Below are 24,771 nucleotides of genomic sequence, written 5' to 3'. Positions count from 1 at the left end.
AAGGACCTGGGTGCCTGTATTAAATGCCTGCAGTTTGAAAGTGTGCCTCTACTGCAGGAACCTTGGTGAATGAAGAGCCATCATAGCAAAGGAATGGATCTGCTCAGTTTGGCCTGTCAGTCTGATGAAAGTCTGCAGGAAATTATTTATCCTGGATTTTAATTGGTGGCATGAGATGTTCCTTCCTTTTGTGAATCGTCTCACCCTCCTCACATTGGACCTGTTGTCGAGGGGTATGAGATGGGGCCTGAGCCCTGAATCTGTTTCTGTGACTCAAAGCTGCTGGAACACTATTCATCAGAGCATCACCCAGAGCAGGGACTGTGATGTCTCTTGCTTCTAGCCACTACATCAGCTCCCACACCCAGGCCAGGAAGAGTTTCCCTCAGTGATATGAACCGATAAATGTCATCACCCTTCTTTAAGGCTAGAAAGCAATGAGAAAAGTTTCCCAGGACTGGAAGTTCAGATTTGTATTCTGAGTTTGAATGTTTGTGACTCAGTCCTTTACAGGAACTATTTGTAAGTAAATTAATTTAATTATTATAAAAAGTTGACATCCAAAGACAGTGAATAGGAAAGATTTAACCAAGATGACTTAGATGACATTATTCTGGGAATAAAATTCAGCTTAATTGTGATTTGTGTGTTTAAATAGAAAGACCTTTAAATCCTGGTTAATCTGATATAAAGTTTTATTGCCATTCCCAAGCATTGCAAAATGTTGAAGCAGGCTCCAAACATCCCTGATGAAGTTTCAACCATTGCTAGTTCCTTTTGTCCCCTTAAATAAAGGCTTATTTTTAAATTTGCTTTCCCTTTGATTGTTTTTACCTACAGAGATCATATTTTCATGTTCTTCTCTGATATCAAGAAAGTGAAGGGAAAAAAGGTCAAAGTCTCATATTGACAGCTGGGTTTTCTTTGCGGGAGAGGGGAAAAAAAAAGCTAGAGATTTCCATGGTCCTCCTCCAAACTAGAGAATATAGCAAGATTTGTCATGAGCACTGAGAAGTGTAAAATATTAATGGAAATCTGACAGTATTGTTCTCTGAAATGGAAAATTTCATTTTCTAATGCTACCATAAGTTCTCTGAGGGGGTGTGAGGTTTGCTTTTACACTAAAAAAATATTCATAAGTAGTCCTCAGAGAGGGATGGAGGGAAGGAGGGAGGGGAGAAGGAAGGAAGGAAGCAGGCAAGCAAGCAAGCAAGCTATAATCGAGCTGCAGCATGAGGCATGGAGACTTTTTCTTCACTTTCCTGGAGAGCAGGAAAACACACATCAGCTCAATAAGCTCTGAGCTTTACACCGATACTTATTTAGTTAGTTTATTTACTTACTCGTAGAGTAATGCTTATTGTTAAGTCACTTGCAGAGTATTTAAACATGACAGCACAGCCCTAGCTCTGTACAGCCTTAGTTCTCATGCTACCTTTAAATTGACTAGAAAATAAGAATGATGAGTAATTTTAACATATTTAAAGGGATGAGGAAGATGAAGATGTCTATTTCTGTGGCCTCTTGGAGACAGCCCTGCCACAGCCTTGACTCTGCAGGGGAGAGGATAGCCTGATTCCAGCACAGAGAGTGGGTGGTTCTCTGCTAAGATTGCTGCTCTGGCCAAGTCCAGCAATTGATGTCACTGAGGTCATCAAGCAGACATGGGGTGGTAACAAATTTCAGTTGCCACTGACCTGCCTGGATCCTAGCCAGAGACCTAGAAATTGAAATTTTTGCAGGCTGCTACCAGACCCTTTAGCTGCATTTTACTTAACATGTTTCAAACTGTGGAACAACAGAAGAGGAAAAAAAATCAAAGGCGAGCCGATGTTGCAGGGATGATAAAGAGTGAGGCAAAAGCAATGGGAAATTGGGTTGGGAGGTAAATGACGTGGAGAGATATGGACCTAGAAAGGAGTAGTTTCAGATGTCTGTCTGTTACTGGTTGTTGGCTGTGCATCCATCCCACATAGTTTTAATACTGAAAGACTGTGAGTAGTGTTTGGTTCTCAAATACACAGGGGTTATTTTTCTACTGCTGATTCCCTAATCTGCAAGGCAGACTTTTTTTGGTTGACAATTAGTAGTGCTGTGATGAGTCACTTCTCTACTGGTGCTTCAGTCTCTCCCTTTCTTCCATAAATGCTTCTAAGAATGGCTGCTATAGAAATAACTTTCATCTAGGGGAATAGCCCAAAATAGCAAACTCTATCCCTAAAAGTTATCAGACTGGTTAGTCATTAGCAGACTATTAGACTGGAAAGAATAAAAGCCTAAAAGTAGCTAACAAATGTGTTCCTTATCAGTTTATTTTTTACTATGATTTATGCTTATAAAGTGCAACAAAATTTCAATACATGCATGTTTCTATAGGTAGAAGGAAGCTGATTTCCTTAAGGTGCTTTAGACATTGCTAAAGTCACATGTTGACAACATTACGCTTACAAGCAAATTATCATTATATCACAAGAAACAAAAGATTTGAGTTTCATTATGTTCTGATCCTGCTGGATTTGGTTTTGTTTTTTGGGGTTTTTTTGGTTTTCTTTTTTGAAAAGCAGTACATGGACCAGAAACAGATACAGAAGCTACAGATGTGCTGAATTTTGCAGACAGCTATGGTGCTTTAATATCTCATGTCAGAACTGGCAGAGAAATTTTGCCTGAAAATCACAACACACAAGCCCCTTTTTACTATAGCATCAATGAGAGGAGGACGAAAAGAGTGCTTTGTGCAGCAGTGAGAGTAGTGCCCAGTGGACTGAACTTATAGACTCAGCCCATCCGGATCAATGTAGTTTAGCACAGTCCTTTGCAGCTCAGTGGGCTTGTCAGTCTCTTTAGATTCTGTGCTTTAGATAACAAAGAAAATTTGCCATAGTGATGTTTGGCAACTGGCTAATCTCCAGGGATTTAAAACCAATTACTTTTTATATAGCACTTTTGCTAGTTTTCTTACCCCCTTAAGAAGGCTTGACGGTAGCTAACAGGAGTAGATTGTTTATTTAGCTAACTAAGAATTTCTGAGTTCCCTCCTTTTCTTCTAGACTTTCACAACTAAAAAGCCCAGGTTAAGCCCTCACATGCACTGGGGTCTCAAGTAACTTCTCAAATGTAGTCACAGTGTAGAAATAGCCTCATCCTCTTCTTAAAACAAGCAATCTGTGTAGGTTATAAAAAGTAACTGAGGCAAAGCAGCTGAAGCCAGGAGATAAGCCTCTTAGATCAGAAGAGGTAGACAAGTGGCAAATGAACAAATGTGTGTAAATACACATTGAAGAACATGGGGGGGCCCATGCCATTTTCCCTGCACTTTATGCTCTACAAGATGTATGTCATATTCCCTGTCAGGGGGGAAATCATAACGAAGAGAAAGACGCACTTCTTAGCTATTTTTCTGTCTTAATCTCGTCTCTGAACATACTCTGAATTGTTGACCTGCTTAGGATGACTGAGTGTGGTAGCAGCACAAGTTGTTACAAATTGCTCAGTTTACCATCCTGTGGCTTACTGTCCCCTCAGGTGGACTTCAGACACAGGCTAACACCATCTTAGGCAAGCTGAGAACTGTATTTAATTTCTAACATAATTATTTATTCATTGTAGTATTGCACAGTCGTACAGACTGACAAGGCTGAAGTTCACACCTTGTGATATTTTTGAAGGCAGGTTTACTAGTTCTGTGCTCCCTCAGCTTGGCAGTCTTGTTCACTGGGTTGTATACTCTGCCAGGCTAGCTGATGTGAATCACCAGCCCGTTTGGTGCTTTAACTCTTGATTGCTAAACCACAGGGCTTGCTAACATGACAAATTCTGATACAGTGTCTTCTCACAGACCAAACTTGATGCTGTCCTCACAGTTTCATTGGTACAAGTTTCTGATTCAGGAATACATACAAATTTGATAATTAAGGACTAGCAGGACTGTGTGGTGATTCCCTCCAGAAGACTGAAGGACTGGTCATGTCAAGGGAACACAGAGCAGCAGACGTGCTGTGATGCTACGGAAAACTATGGCGCAGCAAACAGCATTTGTTTGAGGTGTCAATGGCACCTATCCCAACTAGGGTATGTGAGGTTATATCTAGGGACTGAGGGGAAGTACAGTCAAGGTCATTCATTCATCAGATTTTATATACTGGCTGTATAGAGTTAATAGGACTGTTAGGTGCTGTAACACTGCTACCATTTCAACAGAGTTCAATGTCTGAAAACTGGAAATTAGGACCTGTCTCTGTATTATCCCTGGGGTCAGCACTGACATATTTATTCTCTTTTAATTAGTCACAGCTAGCTCTAGGGTGGGTCAGGGGAGGATGGAAGTGAGACTCTCAGAATGAGCATTTAAATCCTGCCTTACTGCACAGGGATAAACAGAAGAGTATCTCTGACCTCCAACACTGTGTAGACTCTCTTAAGTATTAATTCCCAGTACAGTATTTGCTACAAAGGGACACACACCATAAACTCTCAAAGACAGAAAAGCAGTCTGAAAGTGACAGCAGAACATGTATGTACATTTATTTTTGGTTATAGAAAAGGCAGGCCAGTCAGAGTGTGGATACGCTGCCCCTCTCATTTCCACTATGTTCGTGGGAGGTTCCCCTCACACAGTCAGTAACAGTTCCACTCATAGATTTTATTGTTACAGGGGTCCTGAGGCTCTTATCAGTCAATGGTAACCAGATATGCCATGTAGCTATCCCATCTCACCATGCCTGCAGTGAGTAGAGGAACTGCAGTACCAACAGGCCACCAAGGGGAGGAGGTTTTTCAGTTGGCACAACAGGTGTTGAAAAGGCCATTTTACTTACATTATTGCATTCATTATAAGGTCATCCCCAATGATAATGCCATATATGGGGGCTTCACCCTCCTCTAGTGGAGGGGAAAGGACAGGGGAGCACATGAAAGATTTGATACTAAAATTGTCTGCAAGGTGTGGCAGAGAGCAGACCAAGTGGAATTTTCCCTCTGTGCCTTCCTTTGCACAAAGATAAATTTCAAGAAGAGAAATTAAGCACTACAGTGATTTGCAAAGAACATGGCTTTGGTTAATGTCCTCAAATTAACAACTAGAATAGGGATTCTGCACCAATTGGTGCAAGAAGATAATGAACTACTGCAGCTTTTGGAAAAGAACTGGCAAAGATTTCTTCAGAGTTTTTTATTGACAGTTTTTGTGTCCATTTTATTTTTGCTTCCTATAAATATTCTGGCAGAAATATTTCCTGGCAAGACCGTGCTTCAAAACAGTCAATATTTTAAGTATTTACTGATAGCAGATTTGAAATCCCTGAAATTTGAACCGAACACTTTCACAGAGACATAATTATTCAGTAGAGGTACAGAAAAAGCTACAAAAAGCTGCTCACCACCCACAGTTTTTGGAAATTATCCTCAGAGTAAGTAAAAATGAAGAATAAGGTAGGAGTCTTCAAGGAGATTTGTAGACAGGAAATAAATTACCTACATGTCCAAGTAAACTATTTAAATTTTTATTGCTTAAAATTTAGTTATTCAATTCTACTGGTAACTATAAATCTATTAAGTATCCATGTCCCAGTATGGTAGGCATTTCAAAATTATTCTTCCTAGTGTTTACCCAAGAGGTTTTCACTGAAAACAAAGAGATGGTATAAATGAATGCAGGGAGAAAAATGAGCCCCCCATCACCATATTAGTGACACTACTTTTTCATAATTTTCAACAGTGACTTCTAAGCTAAACTTGTTATATATTTGTGTTACCATTAAACCACCTTATCAAAGCTGTTCCACATGGTGCACTGGACAACCCACACTCTCTGTGAGTTTTCTCTGACTTTATGTGGTTTTGGTGTAGGTCTATCATTATCTCTTTTCTTGTAACTGAGTGCTGATCTCAGAACATCAATGCTTCCTTCGGCAAACTGTTGATCCCAGTAGTCTCTTCTCCCTTTCTCCCATTCTCTTCATCTTTCTAACCATTTGACTGGTTTACTTGCTCTTCCTTTCTAGTGTATTAAAACAAGCCTATAGGCCAAGCCACTTATTTCTGTTTTTTATTTTACAAATCTTCTTGTCAAGTTGGACAGTCTTGACAACTGAAAAAAAGAAACTTCATGTTAAGGTTGATCACTGAAAAGAGGCTTCTGTACACAGTACCACATCTCGCCATTTGTGACAGAGAGGCTCTTTGGCACCCTCTGCAATGTAGATTCTGACAGAATATGCAAAACGAACAAGACACACAAGAAACAGAATTTTAAAACATAGGCAGCTTGCACCTAAGTAGTTGAAGCTGCCAATTTCAATAAATATATAGAGATTTGAAAAAAATACTAGCTGTATCTTTCCACACCCACATTTCCTAAATGCAGACACTCACACACTTTGTCATATATATTACATGCTACTTTTCTGGAAAATATCCTGGAATTTAATATAATATGTGAGTTGAGAATTTATTTTAGGCTGTATACATCCATTTAGGAGACTGGCTATTGAAACACTACTTTCATCAAGCCACTCTGTAAATTAACTCATTAACTGCGTACAGTGCAGACAGTGACAGTATTGAACACTGTGAATTTGAAGAAGCATTCTATTTCATGGCACAAATTGTGGGAGTGAACTAATGCAGCTTTGATACGGACAGCACAAGTTTAATGATGTGATTTCCGGTCTGAAAAGTTTTCTGACTATTGAAGGTCTTTGTGCTTTTCTGCAAGTTACAAAAAGGACAAAAACTTCAAACAACTGTTCAAGTTAAATTCCTATTTGACTTCCTCTCTTAAAACAAGAAAACCAATCCTTTTTTTTTCAGTTTCACATAGTACTACACACTTTGTTGTGAATTTGCCCCTGCCCATATTCCTGCTGTCATTTCTGTCTGATTTGGGCTGAGGGTGAAGGGGTTAGAGATACAACTTGCAAAAAAAACCCTTTAGGTAAGCCAGCGAACACTGTACTGCCCCACGCAACTAAATTCTGTGCTCTTTCTGTACAGGAAGAGACTTTGATTGAAAGCTCAAGAAAACCAATATTTATTACCAAGAGGTGGCCAAAAAAACGAGAACCTGAGAGAGAAGAAAGGGGAGGGAAATAAGCCCTCAGTACGACTCCCCCTCTCACTCAGATGTTGCTTATGAAGTTATCTTACTGACCCCAGAATGCCTAGAATTACCCATAGCAGAACCTGCATCCTCGGAGAGTTAGCAGGCTCACAAGATGGCAGGCCAAAGGCAACGTTGTCCTTTGATGTGAAGCTTGTGTTTCACTCCCAGCATGAGCTTTCTGCTTTTTATACAATTAATTGGTCATGTCTACCTGGGCAGGTGTGGTCAGCACCGCCCAGCTAGAGGCCTTTGGTCCCTCATCTCGTTATGCAAGTGGCATCTTTTCTGCACATGCGTGGGTACTTTGGAATGTCCCCGCACCTGCATGCTGCACCTCAGGGGGTCTTTCCTAAATGAGTCTGGGGGCTTAGTTCATCCTCCTCCTCTTTACTTTCCACTTCAAATGCCCTTGGAGGGCCATCAACCAATAGTGAGGTACCAATTAATTATAGTTTATAAAAGATGCTCCCTTCAAGGACAAAGTTCTAGTTTATCAGTGCTTGTTTTCTTATAACTTGGTGGGAAAAGAATAGATTCTCACAGGTGGCTGAACCAATGACAGATCAAGATGGTAGCATCTAATTAAGCACAAATACATCCCCTCATCCAGATCATTGATAAAAATATTAAATAGGACTTGCACCAATACTGAGCGCTGGGAACACCACCACTGACTGGATGCCATCGGGGTTTAACTCCATTCACCACCATTCCCTGGGCTCAGCTGTTCAGACAGCTTTTTACCCAGAGAAGAGTACACAATCTAAGCCATGAGCAGCCAGCTTCTCCAGGAGAAAGCTGTGGGGAATGGTGTCTATGGCTTTCTACAGTCCAGATAAACAACAGCCACAAGTCTTTCCCTTATCCACAAAGTAGCTCACTGTGTCACAGGAGGAGATCAGGGAAGCCAAATAGAATCTGCCTTTTCTCTTCTTCTCCAAAGTGGCTTCTTGCCTTACTTCTTTTTGACCGCAAAATTAGTTCAGAGCCTGACCTCCTGCCATACTGCAGGTAGGAATAAGAGCTCAAATAGTTCCTAATTGTCCTCAATTTAGCTCTAGTTCTCTTGTTGGAAGGTCTTTATTTCCATAGATAATGTTATAGCTGACTCACTTCTGCCTTGCATGTTAATCCAATGCTTCCACAATCCATTGCACCATTGAAGCCAATAGGAGCTTTGCCATCAAATGAGCTACAAGCCGGAGGCAATCCCTAATTAGTTAACTCTGACTGCTAGATGCAACTTGCTCTGTAGCAGCCACTGAATTTTTATTTTCTGCTAATCTGTATCTGACTAAACACTTTTGCCAGTGTATTCCTGAGCACTCCCCCTTCCCAGGGAGGTTAATTAAATGACAGTTGCTGCTATTTAAGGTCAGAAATAGGGGACAAGATAACATAAGCCCCACAAAATTTAAGCTAAATAACAGCTCCAAAAGAGACAAAACCATGGATGGGTATCTACTCTGGCCAGCACAGGGTCAGTAGCGCCAAGGCTATCCACACATTTAGCATGAGCAGCAGCAGCAGCAGCTCAAAACTCCTCCACCGCCCCCACTGCCACAGCACTGTCTGATCACCTCCTGCCTGCCTCGCATCTGACTAACAGCCAGCTGCCTCGGCCCTGCACTCAGAAAGACTGGCCAAAAATTCATTTAAACCAAATGCACTCTCATTACTTTTAGAGTCTTCTCTTGGTGCAACACAGCATGACACTGGGACTAAGTATTAATTTGTTTTAATCAATGTTGCTGATATTTGAGACGGAATGAGAGGGAGCATGAGCAACTCTACTGCAGCCTTTAATGTGGCTCTAGTGAGATGCTGTTATATATTGGGCCGTGTCTCAGTATAGGGGCTTGTTTGACAGGCCCTGTCATCATCTACCTCCAAGATTATCATTCATGCTGCTAGAAAGACAGCTTTATTGGACTAAATATTGGCGTGTGTCTGTGAGGCCCACACAGGTAAAGGCTCTCCCGGGACCATGTGTCTGAGTCACTGTGCGTGGGTGTAACAACTGCACTAGTTATTATTAATCTCTCTGAAACCTCTTTACGGTGATTAAGGGAGTACTGCATGAAAGCAATCTGCTTTGTGGGCTCTCGCCAAGGAAGACCCACTAAGCAGATTTTGTTGGATTCTTCAGCCAAACTGCTCTTTTCTTGGCAACCAAAATGCGCATCAACATAGATGTAATGTCAATTTCCAGCCTTTTTGTAATGTACTTTATTCAGGTTATTTGGACACTACACAAACCACTAATTCAAAGCACAGTATTTAACATAGCCAATGACTTTTCCCGTGTGCCAGTGTATATAAATAAACTTGAGAAGGAGACAAGAGGTCACATTTAAAATAGAAGGGAAAAAGCAGGTGTGTTCTTGTCTCCAATCCCCTTTTCATGAAGAAAGGACTTCAGTGAGGGATTTCAGTATGAGATGAACGACAGGTATATGTCAGCAGGTGATGAACTTCCTGCAAATTGTGACCAGAACAGCTCAGCAAATTGCCAGGGACCTGCTCATCTTTTTCTCCAAGCTGAGCATTTGGGGAATAGAAGATCCGAGCTCTCACTGAGAAAGCTGTGAAAATGAGATCATGTGGCAACAGCCTGCAGCTACATAGAATTTCTGGTAACCCTAGTTTTGGGTGAAAATAATGATCACATAGAAAGCTTTAGCCTATGTGTTCACAAAACAAGGCTGGTAGCTAGTTTCCGTGGCTGAGTCGGAGGGGAGGAACTCCTATCCTCTAGAGGAAGACTCTAGTAGGTTTCATCTGACCTATTTTCTTTGAGCTCTGGTATCTTTAACTTCTGTTTACTCCTGTATAAATTTGTATATATATATATTTTAAAAAATCTCACCCTTTTTTCCTCTTCCCATTCCCATTTCTGGCAATTGATCAAAGCCTGGGTTTACTATTCTACTAGGTGCCTTAGGACATCTTGTTCTTACACACCAGAAAGTGACTGTCTCTAAAGCAACTTTATGAAGCTAAGTAAAACAGGTAAAATAGCAGCAAATTGAAGTTTTTCCAGCTTAGTCTGTCCCAGGAGGTTTGAACTGGGGAAAAACAAGACACTTCGAAGGAAGCGAAAAATAAGAATTAAAAAGAAACCAGACAGTCTCAAGAAAGGAGGAAAAAAAAGAATCTAATATTAGCAAAATTTCAAATAGATATTTGGAGTTCAGAGTGCTACACCAGGCTGACTATACTCAGCTTTGACTACCTACAGCAGTTTTTATATCACCAGCTTTGTGTCATTAAGTAATTAATGTTGTGGTGATGTTCCATTTCCTTCCATATCACTTCATTCACTACACATCATGTGGTCATCAAGTTTCTATTGTGTTAAAATACTTAACCAGAGTCACTTTCTTTTTGACTTCATCTGTTCTTTGTAGCTGGGTTGTGTTTTGCGTTTGTTTTTTTTCTATTTCCAGAGAGCAAGAGATCCAATATGCGCAGGTAGCCTCTGAAACTCATTTCTTCCATCTAGGAAGGCAAACAAGCTTACCATTAAAAAAACAGAAAAGGACAGACACACAGAAAACTTCTTGCTAGCTTATTTTGTGCCCCTTGCTAAACATGTCATAGAATCACAGAAGCATGGAAGCATAGAATCACAGAACGGTTTGGGTTGGAAGGAACCTTAACAACAATCTAGTTCCAACCTCCCTGCCTTAGGCACGGACATCTTTCTCTGGACCAGGTTGCTCAGAGCTCCATCTGATGTGGCCTTGAATACTTCCAGGGATGGAGCATCCACAACTTCTCTGAGCAGCCTGTTCCAGTGCCTCACCACCATCACAGTAAAGAATTTCTACCTAATACCTGATCTAAACCTACTCTCTTTCAATATGAAGCCATTCCCCCTTCTCCTGTCACTATACACCCTTGTAAAAAGTTCCTCTCCATCAGTCTTGTAGGCTCTCTTCAGATACTAGAAGCCTGCAAATAGGTCCCTCTGAAATTTTCTCCAGGCTGAACAACCCCAATTCTCTTCCCCTTTCCTCATAGGAGAAGCGCCCCACCCCCCTTATCAACTTGGTGGCCCTCCTCTGTACTCACTCCCAACAGGTCGATGTCCGTCCTGTGCTGGGGACCCCAGAGTGGATGCAGCATTCCCGGTGGGGTCTCTCCAGAGCAGAGCAGAGGGGCAGAATCGAACTGCTGGCCATGCTGCTTTTGGTGCAGCCCAGGATATGTTTGGCTTTCTGGGCTGTGAGTGCATATTGTTGGGTCATGTCCAGCCTCGCATCCACCAGCATCCCAAGTCCTTCTCGGCAGGGCTGTTTTTGATCTGCTCATCCCCCAGCCTGTACTTATCCTTGAGGTTGCCCCAATCTAGGTGCAGCACCTTATACTTGGTCTTTTTACAACTAATGACATTCCCATAGGCACACTTCTCTATCCTGTCCAGATTTCTCTGGATGGCATTTCATCCATCAGGTGTGTTAATCATACCACTCACCTTGGTGCACATGGTGATGTCATATCCTTCTGCTTTTGCATACATAACCGTAAAATGATACTAACTAAATTATGTTGTTTACACTCAAAGGGGTATTTGGCTGTATAAAACTGTGCATCCTTGAGTGATTTTCAGAAAGGGCTATGCCGTCAGAGCATCAGCCTGCCCCTAGAGCAGGTAGAGGAAGTATCCTTGCTTTACTGCATTTGATATAGTGCCAGTTATCCCATTTTAGTTTCATCTGTTCCATCAATCTGCATGAAGAGGCTGACTAATCATGACCTTGCCCCTCTCTACTGCCCACAGAGTGATGTACAGCCCTTGGTGCAGAAGGGTGAAACAGTTCCATTGTGGCTCTGGTCCTTGGAATAGGAAGCAAGACAATTGTGGGCAAGCCTCCTTTCTTCCCCCTAGAACTTCACAAGCACTGGAAAAAGTCTTTTATTGGTGCTTTGAACTGATTGTATTTAAATGAAAGACCATTCCTAAACTTCAAATACCAATAAAGAAAAAGGATCATGAAAACTTGGGTGAAAGAAAAAAAAAAAACAAACACAGGTATTAATGTTAATGAAATCATAATAACCAACACCAATCCTTGATGAGTTGGCCTGTGTTAATGATGGAGGAACTGAGGAAGTCTTAATGACCCCTTGAACTCCCCACTAAATCCACACTTGAAAGGGAGGGGATTAAAATGTCTTAAAAATCATGTGCTGGAAACTGAGAGAGCTTAACATTTTCCTTATACTGATGTCAGATGACTTTCCCAGCCCCACCTCAATTATCTACCAGGCCAAAATGGAAGCAGGAGTGCTGGTATGTTAAGGTAAGATGTCTTGTAAAAAACTTCAGGTTTCTTGACTTGGCACAGCTCTACCTCACTGCCTTTGTCCAGGGCATGAAACATCTGAACTTTCTACAAGATTATCATGATCTATTTTGATCAGTTTTCCTTTCTGTGAGAGTGGGAGTGCATGAACATTCTGATGACAGAATCACAGAATCACAGAATCATAGAATCACAGAACATGCCAAGAATGGAGGGACCCACAAGGATCACCAAGTCCAACCTGAAGCCCTGCACAGGACCATCCCCAAGAGTCACACCATGCGCCCAAAGGTATCATCCCTTCCAGTGGAGAAGGCCCCTTCAAGCTTTACAGATCAGTTGTGCTGGGCTCAGTCAACTCTTCTTCCTGCAAATGCAGTAAGAATTCATCCAAATTCCCAGCTCTGCTCAGCAGCATGAAAAAAAATAAAGAGAGAAATAGAAGCATAGCTGTAACCTCTCTGGTGGAAGAATAGAAATATAAAACTCTGCCAAGTAGTGCAAAAAAAAAAAGTAAAAGTTCAGTGTGGTAAAATGGAGAAGAGATAATAATCAGTATGCTAGAAGGATGTGTGTTAACAATTACAAGGAAATATTTTATACTTTGTGAGATCCAACAAAAATAAAATTGAAAAGAGATATCCAAATTACCTACACCCTGAATCTCTCACAGAGACTTTTGCTTGTTATTAGCAAATGTCTATGTGACAACGATAAAACCTTGTCTGATATTACAATAAATATGAAGAGGAAAGAGCATTACCCAAAGACATCAGCAATCTGCCTCTGTTCAGTCTTCCAGTAATACGTTATAACTTCTATGACTAACACCAATGACTGCAGATTTTCACAGCCACCCTGTTTGCACAAGACTCAACTGCAATGAAATTGCCTTGCTCCAGAGAGACACAAAATTTAACTTGTAGCCATCTGAGAGCTGTTTGCACAGTGCCGCACTTGTATTGGTGAAAAAATGAAACAAAGAAACCAGGATCACATTTTTTTGTTCACGTCCTCTGAATTCCTGTAAAATTATATCCACAGGAGCTTGGAAATGTAATTTACTTCCTTATGTTACTTAATATATATTTTTATATATAATAATTATGTTGTATTTATTATATAAGTACAAATGAGTGATAAATTTGATTCCTGGGGGAACCCCTTTACTGCCGTCCACTGACTCTGAAACCAGCAGCTGCTTCCTCACCAAATAGGAGGCAAATTCAAATCTTGGTTGCCCTAAACATATTTTGAAGGTAGTATCAACTACTCCAAAGCATTTTGAGGAACTCTCAGCACATGTTTCTCTGTATACAATGATACATCAGCTTGTGGGCTGTTATGGCTCACTGACTGGGACTTGCTTCTGCCATCCATAGTCACCTTAAATAACATCTCACTGTATGAATAGTCTCCCACCAGAAAAGCAACAGCCTGTAGGCTTTGGAGCAGTGTTTGCAGAAAACCAGCATGACTTCATCCTGGTGGGGAACCTGAGTGCTCAGCCACTATGGAAGCTAAACAGCACACATAGGGAAGCATACTTTTTGTTCAAAGTGTGGTTGCAGAGTCTGAACCAGGAAAGTCTGTGGTCTGAGACTGCATGAGGTTGCATTGTGAAAAAGGGCTGTGCAGTGTGTCAACAGCTTAGAAGACAAAACAAAAATGGGTTATATTTTATGCTGCAAATTTTGATTTTTTTTAAAAGTAGTTTTTTTCAATTAGTCTACTTTCTGTTTCTAGTGGGGTCAAAAATATTTTCAATAGAAAAGTAATCTTTCAAACAGAAAGGTTATTTATCCCTTTGATATTCTTTATCTATAAGGTGTTTGTATTTCTGAACAGGCACTGTAATATACAATATACCAGAAGCAGTACACATATCTCAGTAAGGCTTCAGGCCAACAGCTGAATGAATTCTTCAAAGCAACACAGAGACCATTTTAGGATGCTAAATATTTTTCCAGTTTGAAAACTCAGAATGTTTTGCCGTACGTGCAAGGGAGATTGGGGCCTGGAAATGGCTTAATAGACGTGTTTGTAACAAGTAACCTTCGCCAACAAGGACAAAAAAAACCCAAACCAGCCAACAACCTAAAAAATAGCACTACTGTAAATTGTATGTTTAAAAAAAATGGAAAAGCAATTGTATCTTTCTCTAACAACCATCCATCTTCAATATTAGTCATCCTCAGGAAGTCACGCAGGTTTATCTGAAAATCCTTTGAAGATCCTCTCTACTGTCCTCCCACATGAGAAAACTTGGCCCACTCTGCTATGCAAGCACAGAGTAGGGCAATCTGCACTTGTGAGGAAATCGGTCTTACTTTAATTACTTTGTGTACTGACATTGTTGCCTAGTGATATTCTTCCCTTTACCTAAGGGCACATACATCTCACTCCACAAGAAATCATATTACACCAGGGCCTTACACATAAGTTAATGAAAGAAACCCTCTTTAACTGAGCAAGATGGAATCCCATTTGGACATTTGAATGGTGCTCAAATGTCCAAAGGTTTGAGAAGTGGCTCCTGCAGACTGTGGGAAATTGGAAAGAGTGTTTCTTAGGGCAGTCACAACCACCTCTGAAAGAAGAATGAAGGCTGCCCTGGAGCACTGGGACGTGTGTAGCCCAAAGGACGCGAGTTCCATTGCTTCTCCTGCTGCCTGGCAAGAACACCTCATATGTACAGCAAAATATGACAAAACTGTTGTTTTAATGCTGTGAGGACAGATAAAGCACGAAGAGCCTCTTTGTGTCCACTACCCTGCTCTGCACCAGTTCCAAGACTCAGGATCCTTTCACCTCTCACTCTTCCAATGCACAGTAGTTATGAAAAAAAGTGGAGAATCCTACAGGAGGTAAACATCACTGTTGCTCATCTGGATTGTGAAAGCGGCAAGGGGCCGTTATGTCCAACCTGAGTGAGACACAGCTCTGTCATGGAAAAGAATTATAAGAAGACTCTTTCAACTACAAAATTGTTAGAAACTCCACAGGACTTTCAGCTGTTTGTTTTGTTGTTTTGGAAATTTTGGGTTGGGTTGGTTTTTTTTTTGTTTGTTTGTTTTGTTGGTTGTTTTTTTTGATCTGAATTTCTATCTTTGTTCTCAGATCATCACAATAGTCCTATATAATAGAATCTGTTCATGTCTCTTGGTCTCTAGCTGTGTTTCATTTGCAGCTGTGTGATGTACAATTAGCTGCTGATGTACTGTTACCTGGTCTCTAGTCTTTAGCATGCTTTATTGTACTTCATATTCTCTATATGCCATAGAAAGTCAGTCAAAGTCCTAAAATAACTTTGAATTATGAAGCCTGACACATACTAAAATGCCTGTTGGAATTTCTGTGCACTTGCACTTTCTGCACATGTGAATGTGTGTGCATGTGTGCACATGTATGTGCGTGCACCCGTGAGAGAACAAGAGAGGGAAAGCATTCTTTCAAATCCACATGAGCAATCCAGGAGAGCATACTCATTAGTGTTTGTGGCAAAGATACTAGAACGTATTGAAGAAACAAATTTGTTTTCTATGTGCAAGTTTCAAACAGTTGTCTTTTTCTGAAGGTGAGTTTTCATAATAACTGTGCATACTCTTCCACAGCAATATAAGCAAACATCAGGAGAGCCTCAGTCTTGCCTTAATTATTGTGATACATTTTTGTGCCTTGTAAACAACTATTTATTGCCATATTTAGTCCAAGAATGTAGGAACAGGGAAATGTGACAGAATAAATATTTCAAAAATCAGGAAAAAGTAAGACTAGAATCTTAATAATGAAAAATATAGCCAGAAAATGACTTTTGTGAACAAGATTTTAGAGCAAAACATAATGTTTAAACAGACATACAGTAATTTAGATGAACTTCCGATTCTGCTAAAGCAAGTAGCAAAACTTATTTCTTAAAGTGTCATGTGAAAGAAGAAAGTATTTCAGTGCAACTTCTGCATATTGCGAAAATAAATATTTTTTAAAAAATAGTTTCAGTAAACGCATTGCTTTTTGGTAGAATTAAAACCTCTCTTAAAACACAAACTGAAAATACATATAGTTTTGCAGGAATCTTGGCTTTTTTTTTGATGCGTATGTGATAGAGCTAAATGTAATCAAAGTGAAGCAATTTCAATAAAAAGGAAACAAAAAGAAATTTTACATCAAGCTGCCTTTCATTGTCTCCCTTGACAATAATTTCACAGTATCTTTACTTTCTGCCAATGTATGGCTGTGACTTCTCTTGAGGAACTTCAGCATCTGGAAAGGCTGACGTTTCAGTGTTGCCTTTCCTGCAACAAACCTTCTACTTCATGACCTACACATGCTACTAACAATTCAGGAAGAAGATGAGGCCATGGAGGTGACTTGCTTGGTTCCTCATGAACGTGGTGTTGAACAGAGGTGCCACAGCCAGAGGAACTCCTCTCTGACAGCCTTCAGGAGGGCAGCACATCATGTTCATGGTTTGATAGGCATTCCCATAGGCTGTTCTCACCTCCACATGTAGATGACACACAAACATTACTGGATTTAAGTTTCACAACATCTCTTCAAAAGAATAATGACTGTGCCACCTCAGATTATAAAGGGTAAATTAAAAGACAGGTGTGGCTGCAGGTACAATTTATTTGGCTAAAGGTAGCTATGAACATGACCACTCTGAGATGGCCAGAAAGAAACAGTTCCCTCTGAGGGATATCTCATCCTAAGAGAGCAATAAAGTAAGTCTGATTAACTGTGCTTTTGACATATTAATTTGTCTTCATTTCCACCTTCTGAAGGGACAACAGACGTGACAGTCTCAGATATACCTTAAGGTCGCCCTGTGGTGAGGTGACATCATTTCCATCCTACACGCCAAACTCTTATAGAAAGCTTGCACCCCAAGGGAGACTAGCATCCAGGTCTCCCAAGTACCAAAAATCAATCTTCATCCAGTACCACAGGGCACAGGCATGAATGGACTTCTGTGTAAGCAGTGTGGCGTGTTAGGATAAAGAAGGACCATGATGGGAAGAGGGGAAAGGGTAGGATGTTATTTCAGCAGTAGGACTTCCCTCAGAGGCTCCTGGAAGCTTCACCCCAGGGAAATGGATGTCTCATCTTTAAGCCTCACACACAGAAGAATTCAATGTGTGCAACCTGGAAGCCAGGGTGAGTTTCCAGTAAAATTTCCTACAAAGGAAGAGAGACTTAAAAGCCTCCTGGCTGTTATCACACCACCTTAGTTTTGAAAACAGAGAGCCAAAGAAAATGAGGGATCCAATATTTAAAGGCCTTTGGGACTCTCTGCTGTCTCCGCAGCCCTTACAACAAAATGGTTAGAGCGACTTTTTGGCAGGGAGTTGTGCTGGGCACAACCCTGCCACACCTCGCAGCACAGTCAGGCAGTAGAGACGATCCTAGTATGGTCCATCCATATCTAAAACCAGGCACAAGCTGGCACTGTTCTCAGCAGATGATCCACATACCCCAAATCTTTTCTCATCCCTAAATTAGTGTCCTGGGACTCAGCTGATCTGTTAGCAGAAGATTGCCATGCTGCTCCCTCCACCAGCAGTGTCCAAACCAACACCATCCTGATGCCCTGAGGAGCATGCATGTTACTATGAACAGTGAGAAGAGTTGGATACTTTATTATTTTGTGTCTGTAAGAAAGGCTGTTTGTCCTACTCAGCTAAGGCAGCCACAAGATGTTGCTTAGCTGTATGTCAGGATCACAAGCTACAGGCACAAAAATGTAAGCCCCAGCTCTGCCTTTGTTGCTACCCCCCACCCTTCTACCTTCTGATATTTTTCATTTAGATCAACATTAATTTTCTTTTTTTCAGCCACTATATCTTGTTTCCCACTCTTTTTTTCTTCCCGCCTTCCTCATCGTGAGAAGAATGTACAGTTTTGCAGATGGGTAAAACCAACTTTCAAATGCAGACAACAGCAGGAATATCCTGCATGGACTCATCTTTCCCCTTCTCAACCAAGGACAGCTGACAGAAAGTATGAATTATCCTGCCTCTTTGCATGGTTGTGTGTCGTGGTTTGAGACCCCCCCAAAATCCGATTTCCAAGTCCAAGCCCCCCTGCCACAACTCACCCCAGTGTGAGAGGGGTTTTCCAGACACAACACGACTCAATATGGGGGGAAGGGAATTATATTACAATTATTACACAAATAAATATTATAATACATTATATACACAATCCTAACTATCTCTCCTATGATAAAGCAATATTTACATTCGATCAAATCTCTTTTCCCTCTAATAAAAGTCCAGAAGGGAAGAAGGAAAGATCCTTTCCACGTTCAGGGCAGCAGTGTCTCTCTTCTTCAATGCAGCAGTCGTAACTGGAGTTGTAGCTGGATCTCTCCATTACACACAAGGGGGTCTCCTCTCACCCCTCTTAGCCCTTCGGCTCCAATCAAAGGTCTCTGTCCTGTGGACTGCAATTGCCGGGACAAAAGTTCGCCTCACCATGTCATATCAGGGAGTGTAAGACCCCCATGAAGGTCCCTTCCTCGAGGGGTCGAGTTCCCCCGAGTCAGAACGTTTAGGGCAGCTTTCAGTTCAGTCTATGACCCAAGCTTTCTACCAGAGCTCCTGTGCTCTGTCTCAGCTGCCAGCCTGGCAGCAGCAGCGGGGGAGCAAGGCCACTTCCCCTGCATTCCGTCCGGCCGTCCCGATCCAGCTTCCAGGACGTCTTGAGCTTCTCAGCTCCTCTTTCTCCGGTGCTGCTGCATTCCAAGACTTCCCTCAAGTAGGAGTCCGCCCCCTCCTCCTAGGATCGGGTCTCAAAGGGGTTTTGGGGGGAGCTGATTCAGTTCTTACCCCAAAACTGTCTTTATTGAGCATTCTCTGCTCTATTGCTGGCTCTTTCTCTCCTTGCAGGATATCCCTCCGTGTTGCTGCATGCCGCCTTTGCTGCTTCCCTCTTATCTCTTTTGGCCTTTGGCCACAGTTCTCTGCTCAGTGCTGTCTCTGCCACCGCTCCTGCTGCCCACTCACAGTGGAGAAAAACTCCCAGTGGAGAAAAACTCCCAGCTTTTCAGTCACACACCTCGGTCCAGTTTAACACTGTTTCTGAGTTTCTGCAACCCCATCCAGGGGGCTGGGGGACCGTGGCCCCCAGCAGGGCTCCTGCCCCTTCTCCCCTCACGGCCTAAAACATGGCCACTTCTTCTCCAACTATCTCATCATGCTTCTTTTCTGGTCTGGTGCAATATGTTTAAATTTTGCAGGGGTGCTGATTGGATCAACATCAAGTGACACCATCCCCTTGAGGGTTATCATTTTTTAACTCCAGGGTGAAAAACACCTTTTTTCCCCACCACACTGTGTCAAGCGTACTCGGATTTGAGGCATGGTGCAGAGTTCATGTCCTGTTCTCCTGATATTCCCTGGTTAAGTCAGCGGGCAAGAGGCAAAAGGCAGCTTGGGCCTCATCTAACAGCCAAAGTGATGGGCTGTACCTCTCTAAAGAAACCAGTCTTACCCTGTCTGGTGACCTAGTGGTGTTCATTGCTCCCACCTGGGAGCAAGAGGAGGGTTGAGGAGACACCAAGGGCCAGCTCTGAGCCTTAGGCCCCTCTGGGCACTCTAATCCCTTCTGTTTTTGCAGGCTTTTCCCACCATCATAGCTGTCTGCCCTGTTTTTTCTTCTCTACTCCTTTTCTTTCTCTCCTCAGGCACCCTTCCAGCAGCAGCACAGGGAGGCAGGGCAGTCTGACACTGGCCTTTCAATATATTTAAATACTAGCAATTCACTGAGCTGGAAAATTATAAATCTGCAATTTTATTGAAAAAGGTGGTCACCTTCTTCTTTGGAGCCATGTTCAGAGACAGTGAGATAATTAATGGACTTTTATGCAATACAGAAGCAAAGAATGGCAAATTTTATGAAGACTGGTAAGACAATTTTTTTGATTTCTAAGAAACCAACTTTCCGTATGTAGTTCTGCTTATTGTTACACAAGAAGAAAAGCTATTAAAACCATCCTGTGCAGGTGAAAACATTGTCACATAACCTTTTTTTTTCTCTGAACTAACACAGATGAGGACAGCAACTGGCGTTGAAGGATTAGTAATGTCTGCTAAGTGTGCATGTGATGCCTACTCTGCACCATGTCTAGACACCTTCCTAGCATTTCATGTAACAGCATTTCAAACTAAAACAGAGACAGACCAATGCTGTCAGCACAGCTCATTGTAGTTATGAAGGGCATCCTTACTTGATGTGCTGCTGGGAAAGTTAAGCAAGACACGCAAGCCAGGAAAAAAGCCTTCAGGTAGGCAATATAAAAGGGGAGGCAAAAGCCACAGAAGTGGAGAATAAAGGTGAAAGGTTTCAAAGGTAGAACAGGAGTCTTTCGCATAGAGGGGGAGTATAAATGAAATGAAATTAAATAGAGCTTGTCATCATCCTTTTTACAAAATGTGGGTGGATTGATGTAGCTGTAGTGAATTATGAGAGCAGTGAGAATTATGTGTGCAAAGAGCTACTAGACAGGTGACACAATCCCAGTCTAGAGGAGAAAAAGGCCACACAGAGCTGTGCAACTGGCCACAAAAATACAGAAGGGGTGATGAGAGATGAAGCATCATCTTCTTTAGAGAAATCCTTTTGAATCAAGGTCATGGTATGAAGTTAGAGTGGAGTACCTCCTCCAGAATAACTAAAAGTGGTTGTCTCATTGTTTTGAATAAGAATACTTTTTCCAAGTTAGCAAACCCACTTTGGCAGGAAAAAGTCTTCCAGAATAAGTCACCAAGCAACTAAGACCTACAAGAAAATGATCACTCTGCAGAGAGAATGGGGAATACAGCAGCTGTAGAGCAAACTCTGTTGCTGATGGTCACTTACCTATGCCAGATGATTAAAATTTCCTTACACCCAAATGAAACGGTTGGCTGGGGCCTAAGCCTTTAACACTCTTGGGAACAAGCTCTGCCAAGTAAAGATAGCTGAAATGGCAGCTTAAAAACAGACTTCTTCCACCCTTTCTGTTCTCCTTATTCTGGTAGTTCTGTCATTCAGTCTCTGTAACACATCCATCATTCAGGAGCTGAGTCATGTGCTTAGTCCCTCATTTACACAGCAAGCCCTGCAAACATTGGGCATACTGAAAAGGACATGAGCTAATGATATCTGTCAAGAGAAACTACTAATTTAAACCCATGATATTTAAAAATAAAGTGCAAGAGTATTTCAGTTTATTTCCCTACTTATATTAATATATCCATCATTATTAATGAACATAGCCTAGGTGCTAAAACAAGAGCATCTGCTGTTAGCTTGGAAAGCAAATTATTATTGCCTGTTAACATCTTTACATAAATATTTGGGAATTTATATAATAATGTTTTATTTTGTCAAGGATTCTTTCTCCTCTTGGCCTCATAGCCTCTTCAGGTTCTTATTTTCAGTCTCTCAGTAGTTGCATATGGTTATAGTAAATCAGGCCTGATGAACCACAGGCACTTTCACACTTGTTTCCATATCTGGGTGCAGCACTTGGTGAGAGGAGCCACTCAGGCATATGGCCTGTAATAAGCTGAGCTCCAGTGAGTTGGAACCTCCTGCTTCAACAACTATTTGGCCATTTGTTTTCTTGCTGCAGCTCTTTGATTATTTTCCTCCCTTTGACAGAATGATGAAATCAGCCACGGGGTTTATGCGCCACCTCCACCAAATGCTGCCCATATTCCAGTAGTCAGGCAGAAAAATGAGAAGATGGTCAGGGATAAGGTGCCCATTGACTCTGGAACTCCTGAGGATTGAAAAGCACATATTCTGCTGAGGGAGAGACTAATGTATGTGCTGTTAAAACTTCCCAAACCAGCTTTGGTGACTTGTGGTGACCTTTTTGCTGAGGTTGGCCATGCAGCAATTGGCAGCCTCAGTTTTCTCTTACACCGAAAATGGGATAATTATTTCTTACAGTACATATCCTCAGTAATAATTACAGAATTTTGCTTAGAAGCACATCAGTGTAAAGGTATTTGAATACTTTAATCCATCTCAGCGAAAAATACCGGTTGCAACAAACAGGCAACATACCCAGTGCAACGGCAGAATAAGAAACAAGGCCGAAATTTTTCAAACAAATGAATGAACAAACATAAGGCTTTGTGCAATGCAAAAATCCAATGAAAAAACAAGCAAGTAAAAAAATAAGCCTTACCCCTGGCCTAAAGAATGCCGTCATGTAATTTCTGAGGAGAATCCAAGGGGACTTTCAGTAATCTACGCCTTGTTTCCCTCCTCTCAAGCCTATATCTTAAGCACACAAGCTGATCAAACATTTATTGCCACTGAAGATGCAGGACAACAGCTGTGTTGCCTTTTGAGCCCCAGGACAGTACAGAGAGAGCTCTACAGTCATCCTAATTAGAAGCAACTGAAAAGTTTTACATCAAACTGTTTTGCAACAGAGAGTCGAGCTTTCAGTTGCAGTGAATTATTCATGAAATCATTCTGCTTTCTGCAGAACACTTCAATTTTTCATTGAAAACCCGAGCAGGCAAACCAAGAAACTGCATGAAATACTTCAGTTCTGGAGAGCCATCACAACATTCCAGAGACCTCAAGTCCCTCCCGTTCCCATTCTTTGTTGTGGGCTTTGCCTCTCTACCAAACTTCATTTCCCAGCAACATTCTGGCCAGGAAGCAGTGCTGATGCATACCTTCCCACCCACACAAGAGAAGAATACTGATCATTATGGAAAATGCAATGAAATCAAGGAGTCACCACTTTGTGGTTTTTTTGGGTCTTGAAATTTTCTACCACCTAACTCAGTCATTGTTGAAGGTATAGGGAGGAAAAAAGCATGAAGAAAGGGCAGTGTGGAAGAAAAATGGACATGAGTGCTTTCAGCCTACTCAACTGCAGCAGTTGGTTTGTGTAGGAAATGAAGCGGAGCTACAAGGCCCTCCAAAAATGAACAGGACAGTCACTGAAGTATGAGAAACCAATGTGCAGAAAAAGAGGCTACTTGGTCTTGTTCAGTGACAGTCACAGGATGTGTCAAACAGCTTTCACAGAGAGATCAGCTCAGCACCCAGTCTAAAAGCCAAGGTACAAGAGAAGTGAATATATTGCGTGAAGGTGAATTTATACCCAAATAACACAAAGACCACCACAAAAAAGTACAAAGGAGATTCAGAAAAACAGTCTTTGACATCCTCAAGGCAAAAGTACGTATTGACAGGAAAAGTAACTTAAAGTCAATTGCTGACTGTACTTGCTGTCTAGAGAGGATTCCTTTTGATATCTCCAACCAGAGTCTCAGCTGGTCTAACTTAGATGGTTGATTTCAGTAAAATCCTTGGCCATTTACCTGTTGAGCCTCTCACTCTTAGAGAACTGGCATATTATCTAAGGTGAAAAATACATGTTTCGGCTATGCTTAAACTTCTGTTCAAGCAGAAAATACCATGAGGCTTCAAAAGTAACAATGCTTCCTCACAGCTATTAAAAAAAACAGAGGCAAAAGGTCAGTTTCACTCCTGAGATCAAAAAAATATTGGCATTTAGTTTTGAAAAGAAAAATGAATCATCTGAAGCACGGTGAAGAGTAGGGATGTTAATGTAGGGAAGGTCTTAAATGTATCTGTAAAGAGGATCAGAGATAAACATGCAAAAGAAGTTCGACATCTTTCTCAGAGGGAGAAGTTATGAATGATTGGATATGTTTGAAAGTTGGTGCGATGACTTTCAGAACCAAAAGATCAAGAGACTCTTGATAAGGGAATCTAGGAGAGGCAGAAAGAGAAGCAGAGGTAAAGAAATATAAGCCCGTAGCAAAAAATCTTTTTGACTATGTTTCAGGCCCTTTTCCTTTCTGGTTAGAGCTGTGGTGGGAAGGAAAGGACAGAAATATGTGAGCACCTGTCTTTTAAAGCTGGGTAGCATCCATTGGTAACATCATCAAAAATTTGATTTGGGCTCTGTTTGAGGAACAAACTCCAATCAATTCTCATCGGAGTGGTCCTCAGTTATTCATTCTTCTGTACAAGGAGAAATAATTGGTGAGCTGATCAGATAAGGAAATGCCAAACAGGATACCTGATTATAGCAGAAAGCAGATCTATGAGATGAATTAGCCTCTTGATTCTCTGAGTGACATAGAAAACTGGAGAAGGATAAAGAAAATTATCAGACACTGGCAAGGAATTTACTGGATTGTTTTCACCGTGCCAAGTGATTCCCAGGGCATGACATTCAGCAGCGCTTCTACTGCTGCTCCAGAAGAGCCTGGCATATGGTTTCGCTCTAGCTTAGCATTGGTGGGAAAGTTTATGCATGGATGACTCGGTCACTGATGGGAGCTGACCATACACAGAGTAGCACAG

At 41.5% G+C, this 24,771-nt stretch overlaps 2 long non-coding RNA genes across 2 annotated transcripts in view; both read right to left on the bottom strand.

The window, feature by feature from the left end:
- The window catches only part of LOC113967403, a 45,763-nt gene that overhangs the window by 12,153 nt on the left and 8,839 nt on the right, over positions 1 to 24,771 (bottom strand). The gene's annotated exons all lie outside the window — the stretch shown is intronic.
- LOC113967398 lies at positions 734 to 19,161 on the bottom strand. Its single transcript, XR_003534159.1, has 3 exons — positions 19,012 to 19,161; positions 3,551 to 3,553; positions 734 to 746 (listed from the first exon to the last, which is right to left on the bottom strand). It is a non-coding gene; the product is annotated as an uncharacterized LOC113967398 (long non-coding RNA).

Source organism: Neopelma chrysocephalum, unplaced genomic scaffold (assembly GCF_003984885.1).
Source record: "Neopelma chrysocephalum unplaced genomic scaffold, ASM398488v2 Primary Assembly neopelma1_23, whole genome shotgun sequence".
Classification (NCBI taxonomy): domain Eukaryota; kingdom Metazoa; phylum Chordata; class Aves; order Passeriformes; family Pipridae; genus Neopelma; species Neopelma chrysocephalum.
Note: the sequence above shows the minus strand (reverse complement) of the source record. Positions and strands in the feature narration are given on the sequence as shown.